The 16,507-nt window shown below is 44.2% G+C and overlaps 1 protein-coding gene and 1 non-coding gene across 2 annotated transcripts in view; both read right to left on the minus strand.

Moving 5' to 3' along the window:
• The window catches only part of LOC121291613 (ephrin type-A receptor 7-like), a 630,124-nt gene that overhangs the window by 543,876 nt on the left and 69,741 nt on the right, over positions 1-16,507 (minus strand). The gene's annotated exons all lie outside the window — the stretch shown is intronic.
• Positions 80-216, minus strand: LOC121292091. The gene has a single exon (XR_005946192.1). It is a non-coding gene; the product is annotated as a U4 spliceosomal RNA (small nuclear RNA).

Genomic DNA, 16,507 nt, shown 5'->3' on the forward strand with positions numbered 1-16,507 from the left:
AACTCTTAATAAATTTGTCAAACAGGATTTCCCTTTCATAAAACCATGTTGGCTTGTTCTAATCATGCCATGTTTTTTTTTTCCGCAGAGACTATCAAAAATTGCCATTGCCGACTATATTTCAAGTCGTCATAGCAGGGTATTGGGAAAAGTTTTCAATAAGCAATAATTGCACCTCGGTTAAACCTCATTGTTAAGACTTCCTTGATAATAGATCCCAGCACTTTCCCATTGTCTAATGTCAGGCCAACTGGCCTGCAGCTCCTTGCCTTCTCTCTCCTTATTTTCTTGAATAGTTACATTTCATTTGTTAATTTCCCTTCTGCTGGGACCATTCCAGAATCTAGGAATTTTGGAAAATCATAACCAGCATCCACCATCTCTGCAGCTATTTCTTTTAGAACCCTAGGAGGTAAGCCATCAGATCCTGGGCACTGTCACATTTTAGTCCCTGGAGTTTTCTGCACTATTTTCTCTCTACTGATATTAATTACCTTAATTTCCTCACTCGTAGGTTATCCTCTATTTCTGATATGTAATTTATGTTTTCTACTGTGAAGACAGACACAAAAGGATCTCTGCCATTTCCTAATTCCCCATGCTAATTTCTCCTATCTCAACTTCTAGGGGACCAATGTTTACTTTAGCTACTCTCCTTTTTATATGCTTGTAAAAGCTCTTAAAAGTTCTGTTTTTATATTCCTGGCTAGTTTACTCTCATTTTCTATTTTTTTTTCTTTTTCATCAACTTTCTGGTAGCTCTTTGCTGGTTTCTATAACACACCCAATCCTCACACTTGCTATTATTCTTTGCAACATTCTACACTACTTCTTTTAATCTAATACTATCCTTGGCCTCCGTAGTAAGCCATGAATGGATCTTTCTGAGTTTTTGCTTTTCAATGGAATGCATTGTTGTTGAACATTTTGAATTATTTCTTTAAATGTTTCCTGCTCTTTATTTACCAGCATACTTTTTAGTCTATTTAACTAATCAAACTTAGCCAGATAACCCCTTGTACCTATGTAAATGGGTTTGTTTAATTTTAAGGTTTGTGTTTGTGATTTGTGAATATGTCACTTTCAAACTTAATGTGGAATTCAGTTGTATTATGATCACTATTTCCTAGTGGATCTTTTACTATGAGATTGCTAATCAACCCTGTCTCATTGCACAATACTAGATCCAAAATAGCTTTATCCCTAGTTGGCTCCACAAACATATTGCTCCAGGAAATGTCACAAAAATATTCTACAAACTCATCTTCCAGACTTTCTTTGCCAATTTGATTGGCCCAATCTATATGAAGATTACAATCCCACACAACTATTATATTGCCTTTGTTACAAGCTCCAAGAATTTCTTGTTTAATGCTCTGCCTAATGGTATAACTACTGTTAGGGGGCTTATACAGTACTCCCACCAGAAGCAAGATCCTTTCTAACTAATATTCTTATGTCATCTGTTACTTTCAGGGCTACACCTCTCCTTTTCTATTTTGGCTGTCTTTTCAAAATATTGTTTACCCTTGAATATTTATTTTCCAACCTTGCTCACCTCGTAACCATGCTTCTGTAATGGTGATTAGATCTAAACTATTTATCTTAATTTTTGCCACTAGCTCATCTATCTTATTGTTGATGTTCCATGTATTCAGATCATCAATTTTTTTAACTACTGTTCCCAGCTTGGATCTTACTTTCTGATGCATTATTACCATGAAACTCTCTGACCTATCCTTTCCTGCTCAGCTTGTCTTTACTCCCACCAATACACTTCTCTCTTGCCTCAACTTATATCTCTGGATTCCTAAATTTCCCTTCACCTGAAACCTCTTCCCTCTCTGTTAGTTTAAAGCCATGTTTTCTTACACTGACCATATTTGCTGATGTACTGTTATGTTGGTACACTCTGTCCCTTTGCGTTACACTTTGGTTACCATTACCCATATCATTACCCTGCGCTACTTCCTTGTCCTTTCCCTTTAACTTTCTGAATCTCCCTTCACATGAACCCTCTCCCTCCTCGCTCTATATTTTAAAGCCCTCTTTACAGCCCTAGTTATATGATGCTCCAAGGCACTGGTCCTAGCGCGGTTCAGATGAATACCACCTCAACAGTACAGCTCCCTCTTTCCCCAGTGTTGGTGTCAGTGCACCTTGCATTGAAATCCATTTCTCCCACACCAGTCTTGGAGCCACACATTCAATTCTCTAATCTTATTTGCCCTCTGCCAATTTGCAAGTGGTTCATGTAGTAATCCACAGACTATTACCTTTGACAATGACAAAACAACATTTTTTTAGCATGGTCTTTTACTGATTCTACTCATAAATTAACCAGTTTTATTGAATTTAGTTTTACAACTTGGTAGAATGTGAGCTCTCAGTTGCTCTCCCAGTACCATGACCACAAGGCTACCTAACCTATGTTGATTTTGATTCGTGAATTTAGATACAAAGACTGTCCCTCCTCTCCCCTGAAAGTCAATCTATCCAAGTCCTACTGAAGTGCTTCTGTTTACTTAGAATTCATAGCACAGAAATAGGCCCAAATGGTCAATGTCAATGTTTATGCTCCACATGAACCTCCTCCCAACCTTAATTCATTTAAGCCGATCAGCACATCCTTCTATTCCCTTCTCCCTGTGCAATTAACTAGATTCTCCTTCAATGGTCCATGTGGCAGTTTCACATTCTAAGTACTCTCTGGGTAAACACATTGCCCTGAATTCCTTATGGATTTATTAGTGACAATCATATATTTACGGCTCCTGTCTTGGACTTGCCCACAAATGGAGACTTCTTCTCTACATTTATTTTATCAAACTCCTTCATAATCTTGAAGACCTCCAATCAGGTCACTCCTCAGCCTTCTCTTTTAGTGAAAAAAGTGCATGTTCAGTTTTTCCTGATAGATATAATCAGTTCTGAATTATCCTTGCAAATTGCAGGAAATGCCAGCTACAATAAGCAACGGCTGGTATTGAGTTAAAAGATGAAGGGGAATTGAAAGGCAAAGGAAGACAGGAGAAACTGATGTGACACTGGGAGAGGAGGTGTGCTGAGGAAAAACTGGAGGTGGAAAGACAAACTGAGAGCAGTGCTTTATTTACATGGGGGGCGGGGGGAAGTGCAGTGGGGACAGAAAGAAGAAGGAAGCTACCAGCATGAGTAACATCAGGAAAAGGAGAAATCAATGCCATAGATCTTAGCACAGATTGTTTGATCTTTGGGGATAGTTTTTCAAGGTCAGTGGCAAGCTTCACTGCTGACCACAAAATCCTGGCCTCTGCCATCTTAAACAGCTAATGGATTGGTTTGTGCAGATCAGTGGCCTTATGCCAAGTGCCCAGTAGTGGCTTACATTGATGAAGACCTTTTCCTTACAGCAGTGAAAATCAAAAACACACCAATTCTCTAGGGACTTCCCTGCCAGATCTTCCATTACAGCAATTTTGGGAGGCTCGGGTGGGGTGCGGGGGGGTGGGGTGTAGGTGGGGAAACATGTTTGAGCTACTTGTTTGACATGTCACTGAGCTAATAGAGAATTCTGGGTGGCTACATCGATTATTGTCAAAGTGCTGGCATTTGCCATCATGAAATAAACAGTCAAAGCTTTAGGGTTAAAATGAAACATACAATGCCAGAATTGCAACCAGAATTAGCAAAATGGGGCTTATTCATATACAAAACTGATCAGAAAACGGGTGTGGAACATGATCCCAAAAATATCAGTTGAAATCCCAAACAGTAAACATTTGATTCAGCCACAGGAAAAGAATGCTTAAAACACTGCAGTTGGAGCGAGAGAAAGCAAGCAGTAAAGGGAGGAAATAATCCAAATTTAAATACTTTGATATATGACCCAACATGCAGAATTATGATATAAACCTCTCCACAGCTATGTAATCATAATTCTCTAACAACATTATTCCTTTGATTGGTGAATGAGTGTTTCATACATTTATGTAAACTTTAGTGACACAGTCTACACAGAGTTTGATCTGAAAGATATGTACAGAAGAGCTTCAATAATTACATTGTACATAAATTGTCTGATTCATATCTTGCTGAGTTTAATTGTCTGTGTTCATAAAGGGCAATTTCACAAGGCAAGATATGCAAACTATAAATGTCTTGTATAACTGTAGTAGAGTTGGTGCCTGGGGACCAAATTATTCAGTTACAAACGTACACAGATTGTTAGCTCCCCATTAAAATTAGTATTAGTTGTTCACTGTGTTTTAACAATTTATCCATGAAGTAATAATTTGCTATTAGCCAGTGACAATGAGATGACAATAACATCTGACTTGCTCTCACAACTCAAGACATGTCCATTTTACCAGAAAATAATTTACAGCAGCTCAGCTTTATTATGTAAATTTGAGTTTTATCTGCAGTATTACTGACAGCAATCTCCTCCATTGTCTGCTGCCACAACCACCAGATCCTTCCTCCTCGTCAACCTTCCAACCTGCGCCTAGAAGCCATTCTGCTGCCACAGCAAATTCCCTCATTCTGCTTAACGTTTCAACATCTCAAATTCCTTTGTCTTATGGCAGGGTTCAGTGCCAACCTGTCTCCCATTACAGCCTGATCCCCCTCTTCCTTAGTCAGATTCCTCCTGTCCCCCAGCCCTCCATCTGCCGCACCCTCCACTCCACTACAGCTTAATCCCATCTCCAGGGCTTGTGCGCAAAAATTAAGGCTGGCACCCTAGCGTTGCACTGAGGGAATGCTACACCGTCGGAGGTGCTGTCTTTCAGATGAGAATTTAAACCAAGGCCCAATCTACCTGAGTGGACGGATGGAAAAGATCCCATGGCACTATTTTAAAGAGGAGCTGGGGAGTTATCCCTGGTGTCCTGGCCAATATTTATCCCTCAGTCATCATTACAAAAACAGATTATTTGGTCATTAATACATTGCTGGCTGCAGGAGCCTCCTATGTGAAAATTGACTACCATGTTTCCTACACCAGAACAGCTGCTAAACTTCAAAAATATTTCATTGGCTGTAAAGCGCTTTGAGATGTCTGGTGATCATGAAAAATGCTACATGAATGCAAGTCCTTTTCTCTTCTTCTCTCTAGCTCTCCACCCCCTTCAACACCATCTTGATAAGTCCACCTCTTCCCCGTACAACTCCTTTTTGGCGGCTAGCAAATTTTACTTTCACAAAACTGGGAAAATGTAATTTTAGATCATAATACAGAACTCAGAGTGTTAATGCATTTTAGATTCTTTTAGCTAAAAGAATTCTCACATTCTATTGCTACCCATCCCATGATCCAAAACTAAATTTAAAAGATTTTTTTTTTAAATTTCCGGAGTTTAGACATGTGTGTGAATGCATTTCCTGTTGACAAAGGGAATGCAGCCTGGAATTGTGGCTTACAAGATAAGAAAACAAGAAAGAAGAACAAGAGGAGGCCATTCAGCTCCACAGATGTAGGCCAGGATTTTCCATGCCCACGGGAATCGGGCTTGTTCGGCGGTGTTAGCAGACAATATGGTGAGAAAGCCAAAAACTGGTTTCACAATGTCGTGAAACCAATTTGCGATCGTCCACTCAGCCCGTCAATGGCGGGCTGCATTCCCCTTCATTGGATGGCGGGAACCTCATTATAATACATCAGCATATCATTATAAAGACATCCTGCCAGACTCATCCCCTCCCCTACCCACCCACCATTGGATCGTCCGCCCACGTCAGTGGGAAAACACACCGGTGCAGAACATGCCTTGACAACTGTGGCATGCATAAGTCAGGACTTACCATCAGGGCCTTGCTCACATCGCGTACATCCGAGGAGCAGAAGATGCTGGAGCATGGCAGCAACAAGACCCTGGAGGAATGTCCATGGCATGCTGGGTGGATTCTCATGGACAAGTTTCTGCTATAAAGCAGCTCAGGAATTTGCAAGTTCAATGGACGATGGTCAAGAGAGTGGGAGAGGAAGGTCTAGGAAAGACTGGGAGATGAAGAGGTGTCAGGGGGGAGGGGTTGAGGTTGGAAGAGGGTGAATGAAGGTGTCGGGGGGAGTATGGGGGCAGGAGGGGGTAATGGGGTAGAAGATGGCAACTGGGGATGTAGGTGTCAGGGGCGGAAGGTGTAAGGGAAAGAATTTGGAGGGGGAAGGAGTGCAGAGAGGTGAGGGAGTCCGGGGGAGGAAGGAGTGTGGAGAGGGAAGGGAGTAGGGTGGAGGAAGAAGTAAGGAAGTGGGGGTGGGAGGAGTAAGGCTTGAGAAAGAAGTGAGGGTGTGTGACGGAGTCAGGAAGAGGGCAGGAGTAAGGCTGGAGGAAGGAGTGGGGCTGGAGGAAGAGGTAAGGCCGAAAGAAGGACTAAGGGTGGTGGAGGAAGTAGGGGTGTCTGAGAGAGTCAGGAAGGGCTAAGGGGGTGGTGGGGACAGTAGTTCTGGGGGGAAGGAGTCCCATGGGAGGAAGGGGTCCAAAGGGAGGAAGGGGTCCAGAGGTGAGAAGGGTTCTGGGGGAGGAAGGGGTGCAAAGGGATATAGGGTTCCAGGGGGAATGGATTCCTGGGGGAAGGGATCTGGAGGGGGGGAAGGAGTTCCGGGAGGGGAAGGGTTCCAGAGGGTGGGATATCCAGGTGAACGTGCAAGGGAGGGGCCTGATGGGTCCATGACTGCCTCCTGGGGAGCAAACCGAGGGTGGGCGTGATATTGAGAATGGTGAGAATGACCGAGGATAGGGTGGGAGGATAGCGGTTCGACAGTGGCAGTAGAAGGGACAATGAGGGTGGTTTGTGGGGACTCGGAGACAAACATGGACACTGGGGTGGAAAGGAGGAAGTTGGGGAGGTAAATGTGGATGGGTGTGGGATTTTCGGGAAGGAAGGAACATGTACGTTCACTTGGACATCCCCAAAGGAAAAGGGTTGTGGCTGGCATGTCACGGAGGGGAGTTGGAAGGTGATGCCAGTGGAGGGGGCGGGGTTCAACAGTGATAGGGGGAAGGAAATGGGTGACCGGGAGAGAGGAAAAGATGGGGGAGCCGACGAAAAACTGAATCCAGACCATGCTGTCCATATCGAAAGTGAAATGAGAGTCATGGTGGGTGAGATCAAGTGCTGCATGAGGGTGTGATCAGTGGGTGGGCGGAGATGCAGGTCAGCTCAGATTGACAACTGAAAGTGAACCCCAGCAGGCAGCATTGAAAGTACTGAGGACATTGAGGCGAGTATGATGCATGAAGGATCCACGTGTGTGGGAGAATGCATGCACAAGGCTCTGAAAGGCCCTGCCGGACACACACTTCTCCCTCCAGAATCACTCGTGGGCCAGCTGCTCCCTCTGCGGTGACAGAGGACAAGGTTGAGGGGCTCACAGGCAAAGGGGACTCAGAGGGAGAGGACAGCCTCTGAGGTTCCTAAGTGGTTGACTCAGGGGTGTCCAGCTGCTGCTGCCCTTCCCTTTGGGTGCCTGGGCGTCCCCATCCTGACTCCTTGAGGGGAAGGAGTTGCTGGAGGGACACTGAGGTGCCCCATTTCCCTCTCGCGTTGCCACTACAGGAACTCACCCATAGCTCCCGCGATGGAGTGTAGGTCTCCACATTCTGCTGGACCAGGGTCTCCATGACGTCCGCCATACTCCCCATTGAGACCTCCATACATGCACAAGTGGGCACCACTTCATCAGAGATCAGGCGTACTTATTCTTCCAATTGGTGTGTCGCTCCGTTTAGGGCTTCCAACAGCTCTGTGTGATATTTCCACGCCTTCTGCTGACTCTCCAGGATGAGTTGGAAGGCCAAATTCATAGACTCATCTTCTGACTCAGACCTTACAGGTGCCTCTTCCCCAGCAGTTCTCCAAGTGCCGGGGAGCTCGCAAGAACCTGCCTCCTGCTGCGGAGGAGATGTGCCCGTGGGGTGACCGCCAGATTGTGAAGCCGAGCCTGCTCTAGATCTAGGTCCCACTGAGGTGTGTGCATCTGCACTGATGGAGGGTGTGGGTAAGCGCTGTGATGGACCCTTCCAGGCTGCTTATTTCCAGCTCTTCAATGGAGGAGGTGTCCTCTTGGCTGGGGCTGAGGACATGGATGGAGCTGAGGGAATGGATGGCTGAGGGTGTCGGTTGCTTGGCAGAGCTCCCTGTGAACCAAAATAGAGATAATGAGTGCATGGCAGCAGAGTCAAAAACAGGCGAGGGAGCACTCACATTTGCGTTGAGAGAGGGATGATGTGGTGCAGGATCCTCACGAGGGTGTTCACCACCAACCTCACCGTTGTCGCAGGCACGGTCCACATCCTCACCATCAGCACAATGGCACACTCCTCAAAGTGAGTGAGGGGCCTAATGTGGGCTACTCCGCCTCTGGTCTGGGACCTCTTCCTGCTGATGTGAGCAGGCTTCTCCTGCATGGAAACAGATGGAGAGAGTGTGAGCAGGACACATGGCACTGCATGGAATGTTTGTGCAATGAGCAGAGCCATGGACAGGATAAGGATGCAAACTCGAGAAGGTATGAGCCTAATGGAGATATGAGGGTGTGTGAGAGTTAGTGGTGTTGTCCCTTGAGGTGTGAGATCCCTGTGGGTGTGTGATAGGTTTGTGAGTGTGTGAGTTGAGAGTGATGAGAAGAGTGAATTACCCTGGTGGAACGGATGAGACCATTCATCCTGTAATGGCACTGGGTGGCTGTCCTCTTTTGCAGGACATTGGTGCTGACCACTACCGCCACCGCCTCCCCAGACTGGCTGGTCAAGCTGCTGCCCGTCCTGTGGCCAGAGCAGTGACGGAGGACATCCTGGTGGTCCTCCACGGCATCCAAAATGCATTACAGTGACGCGTCACTAAACCTGGGGCTGCAGTCTTTTTGCCTTCCCTGCAACAGTCCTGGGCTGGAAGCACTGAGATGTGTGCCCGCGGCTGTACTTTAAATATGGCGCCCGGTGTGATAAAGCGGTGTGGTGATGGCACGGTGGGCAAATGAGAGCACCGGGGGTGTGTTTCCCTGGGAATGCATAATTAATGCCGCTGGTTCAGGATGATACAGCATGAAAAGCTGCCATTGTGGCCAACGGGTAAAACGTTGTTTTACCCACCTGCTACCGCACTTAGTGCAAATCTCCGCCCATGATCACAGATGATCTTCTGCCTCAACTCTGCTTTCCTTCCATTCCCCCTATCCCTTGATTACGAGAGAGAACAAAATCCTATCTATCTGTCTCAGTCTTAGCTATACTGAACAGTGGGACATCTACAACACTCTGGGGTAGACAATTCCAAAGAAAGTTCTGCTCATCTCAGTCCTAAATGATCGACCCCTTATTCTGAGACTGTCCCGAGCCAGGGGAAAGAACCTCTCAGTGCCTATCCCTTAGAATCTTATTATAATAAGTGATATCACCTCTCATTCTTCAGAACTCCAGCGAGTATAGTCCCAATTTACTCAGAAGCTCATCATTGAACAACCCTCGCAGCTCAGAAAGCAACTCACCCTTAATATACTGCCAGTATAAGTATATCCTGCCTTAAATATGGAGACCAAAACTGCACAACTCCAGATGTGGTCTCACCTCTCAAATCAACACTGTGCTGCGGACATGAAGATATGGCCAGTGCCCTTTTGTTTCACTTCCAGTTCAAGATGGGTTGATAGTTCTAAGAACATGAGTCTTCTCCCCAACCTCTGCACCACCGAGTGTCCAAGAGAGCACAAAAAATCAGCAACAGAACAAAACACAGTTACTGCCAGGGAACTCTATGATATTATAGTTTCACCCAATACAGAAACATTCAAGAAAGTCAATAATTATGTTGCAATTCAAACTCACTGGAGAATACATTTTGAAGGATTAGGAAATAGTCCGTGGCCAGTTGAAGAACATGGTACATTTAAGGTGTAATTCAGTAATTCACTCCATGGAGCCAAAAGCTGCAAACTCATCATGCTAACAATTTAAATTTATTTAGTGCCTTTAGTGCAATGAAACGTCCACAGTGCTTCACAGGAGCATTATAAAACAAAGTATGACGCCCAGCCACATAAGGAGATACAAGGTAAGATGACCAAAAGCTTGGTCAAAGAGGTAGGTTTTATGAAGTGTCTTAAAGGAGGGAAGCAATGTCGAGAGGCTGAGAGGTGTAGGGAGGGAATTCAATAGTTTGGGATCTAGGGAACTGAAGACACAGCCACCAATGGTGGAGCAATTATGACTGGGGTTGCGCAAGTGGCCAGAATTAGAGAAGCACAGGTATCCGAGGGTTGTGGGATTGGAGGAGATTACAGAGGTAGGGGAGGGTAAGTCCATGGAGGAATTTGAAAACAAGGGTGAGAATTTTAAAATCAAGACATTATATGATCAGGAGCCAATGTAAGTCAATAAGTACAGGGGTGATGGGATCTATGGAGCATAGAATGACTGTTGATACAGCAAAATTAAATGGAGAAAGTATTGACATTGCAATTTTTAAATGGTAAATATCGACAGAGAAGTGTACACAACAATTGTGGCAACAGCAAATAAGGGAGGTGGGCAGGAACGGTGTACCATAAATGAACTTCCTCTTGGCCTCACTTCTGCACATTAATAGCAGGCATGGTAACCCAGTGAACAGGGCGTCAGGGCTGCCTGCCATGACTTGTGTGCTACATTTGTCAATACCCCTGCAAGGTAAGCACACATGTTGCCCCCTCAGAACAATATGGTTCATATCCAAGAGTCGTTAGGCATGAATTGTGAGCAAAGTGGTACAGAAGGCACTGTTCCGACACAAAAGACAATAACCTGCCTAGAATTCCAACGGGCAAATGCTAAAGAGGTAGTAACAGCACTGAATGGGAAACAGGACAGATGGCAAAACTGTGGCAGCAAGAGAAAGATGAGAGGTGGCTCATGTGGATCATAACTACTGGCATTGACAAGTTGGGCTGAATGGCCTGTTTCTGTGCTATAGATTTCTATGCAAGAGGAAAGGGAGATGCAAAGGGTGACAGAAACGAGAATAAAATTGAGGAAAAGGTTTTTGAAACTGCAGTCTAAATACATGAAATACTGTGCAGTGATAATTAAAAATGTGAAAAACCTCCCACACAAACATCTCTACAAGCCACCAAACCTGAATTTAACTTCAATAAAAGACTTGCATTAATATAGCACTGTTCATGACCACAAAAAGTCTCAAAGAGCTTTACAACTAATTAAGTACTTTTGAAGTGTAGTCATTGTTGTAATATTGAAACATGGCAGCAAATTTGCACACAGCAAGCTCCCACAAACAGCAATGTGATAATGGCCAGATAATCTGCTTCTATGATGTTGATTCTGGGATAAATAATGACAGGATGCCAGGGATAACTCCCCTGAGAGGGCAGACTTGGTTTAATGTCTCATCTAGAAGGCAGCATATCCAGCAATGCAGCACTCCCTCAGTACTGTACTGGAGTGTAAGCTTTGATTTTTGTGCTCAAGTCCTGGACTGGGACTTGAAGCCAGAACCTTGGACTCAGAGGTGAGGACGATACCAACACAGCTGTGGCTGACACTAATGGCAAGTGGGCTAGGTAAGCAATCTTACAACACAAGGAAAATGCAATACGTTTATATACCACCATGAATCATCCCTGCAAATTGAAATCTCATCAAAAAAAAATCCAATTGTTCTCAACAACTATGCAATAGTTTTCTCCGTTAGTATGGATAATTTCATTCAGATCGAATGTAAAATTGTCATTGAATTGACTTCCTGAACAAAACAGGATCCAAACACAACTGTTCTTTTATAAATTTATTACAATGAAAATTACTCATGAGCATTGAAATAGTAGCAAAGTACTGTGAATGTTGCAAGTCTGGAATAAAAACAGAAAATGCTTCAAACACTCAGCAGGTCAGACATGGAGAGAAAGAAGAGTTTACATTTCTGATCAATAGATGACCTTTCATCACCAGCACTGGAGGATGTTAGAGATTAAATCAAACAGAACCAGGGAAAAAGATTGTGTTGGGCGGGTGTGGGAGGGTGTTGGTCCTGCGGGGTGGCAGGAAAGAACAATTAGAAGCTCTATGACAGAGTGGAGGGCAGGAGTGATGAAATGATAAATGGAATGATGGCTGAAGGCAAAAGGGGAAGGATAATGGGAGAAGAAACAATAAAAAGGGGTCAGAAAAGGGGTAAACGGCAAAAACAGCAGAATAGCAGAGGGGGAGGGAAGCATCAAAAATGTGGTTAAAAAGAAGGCTCCTGTGGTAATCTGATGGGTAATATACCTTTAAGAAGAATGCTATAATAAAATATCACATGATCTTAGTATCCAATAGCAGATTAGTGCAGGCTACCTCTGTAGTTAGTAGTCTGTAGTCATTAGTTAGTAGCAGCAGTAGTTTAGAGATGGAGTTTGAAGTGTTGGCACATGTTTAGTTGCTGCTGAATACCTTTATAAATAAACAGAGTTTCTATCTATGAAATGTCTGCTACTCAACTCTATCATTAGTACAAAACTGGCCACCCCTTACAACAAGCATGCAAACAGGAGCCAACAAACTGGTGACTAGGATCCAACAGCTCCCATGACCCAGCAATGGGACAGAAGGAAAAACAGGTAGACTCCAGGGATATGCAAGGGGATTGGATACAATTTTAAAAAAGAAAAATTTGCAGGGCTATGGCAGAAGAGCAGGGAAGTGGGAAAAATTAGAAAAGACCCAGCAGATATGCAATGGGCCCAATGGTCTCCTTCTGTACATTGGAAATCTATAATAATGTCGACTCAAAAGGCCCTGGGCATTACCATTGACCAGAAACTGAACTAGACCAGCCATATAAATACTGTGGCTACAAGAGCAGGTCAGAGGTTAGGAATCCTATGGCGAGTAACTCGCCTCCTGACTCCTCAAAGCCTGTCCACCATCTACAAGGCACAAGTCAGGAGTGTGATGGAATACTCCCCACTTGCCTGGATGAGTGCAGCTCCAATACTCAAGAAGCTCGAAATCATCCAGGACAAAGCAGCTTGCTTGATTGGCACCGCATCCACAAACATTCACTCCTTCCACCACCGATGCACAGTGGCAGCAGTGTGTACCATCTACAAGATGCATTGCAGGAACTCACCAAGATTCCTTAGACAGAACCTTCCAAACCCATGACCACAACCATCTAGAAGGACAAGGGCAGTAGGTGCATGGGAACACCTAGAAGTTCTCCTCCAAGTCAGTCACCATCCTGATTTGGATATATATCACAGTTCCTTCACTGTCGCTGGGTTAAAATGCTGGAACTCCCTTCCTAACAGCACAGTGGTATAACTACACCACATGGCCTGCAAATTCTCAAGGGCAATTAGGGATGGGCAATAAATGCTGGCTTTGCCAGCAAAGCCCACATCCCATGAGTGAATTAAAAACCTAAAAGTCAGCATCTCTAATCTCCATAGGCAAATCAGCCCATTATTAACTGCTAACATCCTGTAGTACAGCTTGAACCCATAACGTTACACCTGATGGAAAACTACTGCCAAGTGAAGAGCATCGATGACATGTCATTTAATTCAAACACAAGTAAATTCATTAATGGCATTGCCTAACAAGTGGAACAAAGAATAGAATTTATAAATTCACAAAGGAAATGGTGACCGCCTTTTATCACTCAAGCAGAGGTTTTCAAATTCATTGTGGAGTCCCCTGAAAGTTTTGCAGTTCCCCCACTATTCCAACCTAATTTTCAAAAGAAAAATGGTGAAGTAAGTCTGAAATGTCAATTCGAAATCAGTATTCAGCAGCAGAAATTACGCTTGCAAGTCATGAAACAGACATTTAATGTGGGCGCTGGGCAGAATTTTATTGCCCCACCCCCGTCTGCTGGGCTTTCCGGTTCCATTGAAGTCAATGGGCTTGTGAAAGGCTTCCCACCTTTTCTGGCCCCACCCCCACCACAATGGGCCATTGGGCCCCACCCAACTTGAAAACTTAGGTTAAGAAAAATTGAGAAGAAAATTGTTTAATGGTCCTTTCGAAACATCTGAAAACCTGCAAGGACTGGTGTTCTGAGTTAGTTTCTTTCTATATACTGTAATTTGCCGAATATAATACACAATTTTCCCCAAAAAATTGATGTGGAGGCAAATTATACATAGTAACAAATCAAAGTGGATATCTTGCAGTTGGTAAACAGGCCTCACAGGAAATGCAGTCGATCCCATGTGGGGGTATGGGGGCGTGGGGGGGGGGGGGGGGGGGTCAAACCTCGAGGGGGCGTGGGGTGTTGGATCTCAGGGGGCATTTAGGGGGGTTTGGAGCTCTGGGGAGCATGGGGACAAAGGGGAATTGGATCTCGGGAGGGTTTGTGGGGGGTCATACCTTGGGGGTATGGGGGGGCTGGGCGGTCAGACCTCTGGTGGGGATGGGGGTGGGTAGGAGGTCAGGGTGGGTCGATTTGGGGGCGAATCGGGCCCGTTGGAGTGTGGATGGTTTGGCCGGGTCCGGCTTGGTGGCAGGGGTGGGTATCGGGCCTGCAGCTCTGGGGGCTTGAGTCAAGTTGGACTTGTGATGGGGGATCGGGGAGGGGGAATACCGTGGGAGAGGTGGTTAGTCAGAGAGGTGGAGGGAGTCCCCCGGGGGGTTAGGGATGTGAGCAGAGTCCCTTCGGGAGGGCTTGGTCTGGGTCTTTACAACAATTACCCATAAGTTGGAAGAGGTTTTAATTCTTCAAACTTTTTCCGGTTAACTATTTGTATAACACAGCTGTAACCATCTGAAATTTGAGAGTTAAGTTGCATTTTCAGATGGTTCCTAGCACAGGGCAATTGCCCAGAGGAAGTTTGCACTTTAGGCAATTACCATGCAAACCCTTAATTGTGAAGTTCCAAGAGGGTTGCGCAATGCATTTTTGGGGTGCCTCCCCTCCCAATCCGACACTGGGGAGCTTGGAAGTTATAGCCCAATGTGTAAGAGGTAGGCAATACAGGAATCTTCTGAGAGCGTGGAACTCTCAAACAGATCCCCTAGCCTGCCACAGCTTTGTCTTTGACTTGCAACTGACCTGTCTCCACCCCACGCCCCCTCCCCACTCATCCCCAGGAAGAACAACATATTAACTGCGGTTTGCAGAAGTCTAGATGCATGTTATGCATGGTGATAAGACAATTTTGACTTTTCTTTCTCATCTCGTTTCGTATTATATTTGTGGCAGTATTATATTTGGAAAATTATGGTAAAAGGATTAACTCCAAATAAATAGCATTTGATACAGTTATGGCAAGCTATTGGAAAATTATAAAATAATCATCTTGACTGTCATTTCAGGGCAGTTCTTCATTCCAGAGCTAATGGCATTAAAAGACTTATCAACTTAAATAGCAAAGCGTGAAGATTGCAAACCATTCTTTTATCCCACAGAATACCATACACAAACTGGAAATCCAGGAAACCAAAAGGATCTTGATTACTATAAAAATAAATGGATAATAATAATCAATAATTAAAGAAGTGATTAAAAACGAAAATTACTTCTTTAAATAAATTGCAAGCTAAAATTGTTTTCTACAAATAAAACCAAACCCGTAGGAATCAGTCAACCCCTTTGGGAGATAGTGGAATAATCTACTTAGATTTATGGAATTAATGGGCAGGTTAAAACTCGCCCCGCCATTGACCTGCATCAATTCTAAAGCCAAAAGCCTAATCAGGAATTCAAACTTTATTCAAGATGAAATGCACACACTTTCACATGGAGAATGCAGGAATCATGGATAAGCTGAGTAAAATTGGGCAAACAGCTACTGAACAAAAATGTGATTGTGGTGGATGATTCAATCAGAAAATAAAACCTGTAGCTGAAACTAGGATTGCATGTTAGGCAAAGGATTGGAGATTGACATTAAGCTGCTCTAGCGAATCACAGGCTGCATGTCTGTGTGTAGGGTGCTGTACATGGTGTGTCCAATTACATACAGATTTATCTCAAGTGTCAACTTAACACTGGAAGAGAAAATCAACCAATTAACAACTTGCATTTATATGGTTCCTTTAATATATTTTTCATCACAGTAGTGATAAAAGTAATGAACTGCTATGTTAGAGGAAAAAGTTTAACAAGAGTTGACTGAAGGCTTGGATTTGGCGGGGGTTGGGGGTTGGTGTGGATGGAGAGGGTGGGTATTGAGGAGATTTATAAAAGGAGAGGAAAGTAAGAAGTGTAGAGGGGTTAAGGGAGAGACTACCAGAAGGCAGTTACTTGGAGCAACATGCATTCTCATGTGAGTAGTGTCTTTTTTTGTTTAATACGTTGGTCCAAACACAAGTCCAAGGAACATTAAGCCCAAGTTGCACAAGGAGACAATGCATTAGCTAATGTACACACAAGATCTTGGCTGCCAAGCACCTATACACTGGGGATTTGAGCAACACTGATTTCACATCCTGATAGATGACCATTGCTTTATATCAGAAAAACAAACATTCCATCATTTATAAACAAAAGCCTATCCAATAGGAACATTGGGTTTAAAAGTATTTTAAAAAGGCAATCACCAGGTGTG

This window comes from Carcharodon carcharias, chromosome 19 (genome assembly GCF_017639515.1).
Source record: "Carcharodon carcharias isolate sCarCar2 chromosome 19, sCarCar2.pri, whole genome shotgun sequence".
NCBI classification, from domain to species: Eukaryota; Metazoa; Chordata; class Chondrichthyes; order Lamniformes; family Lamnidae; genus Carcharodon; species Carcharodon carcharias.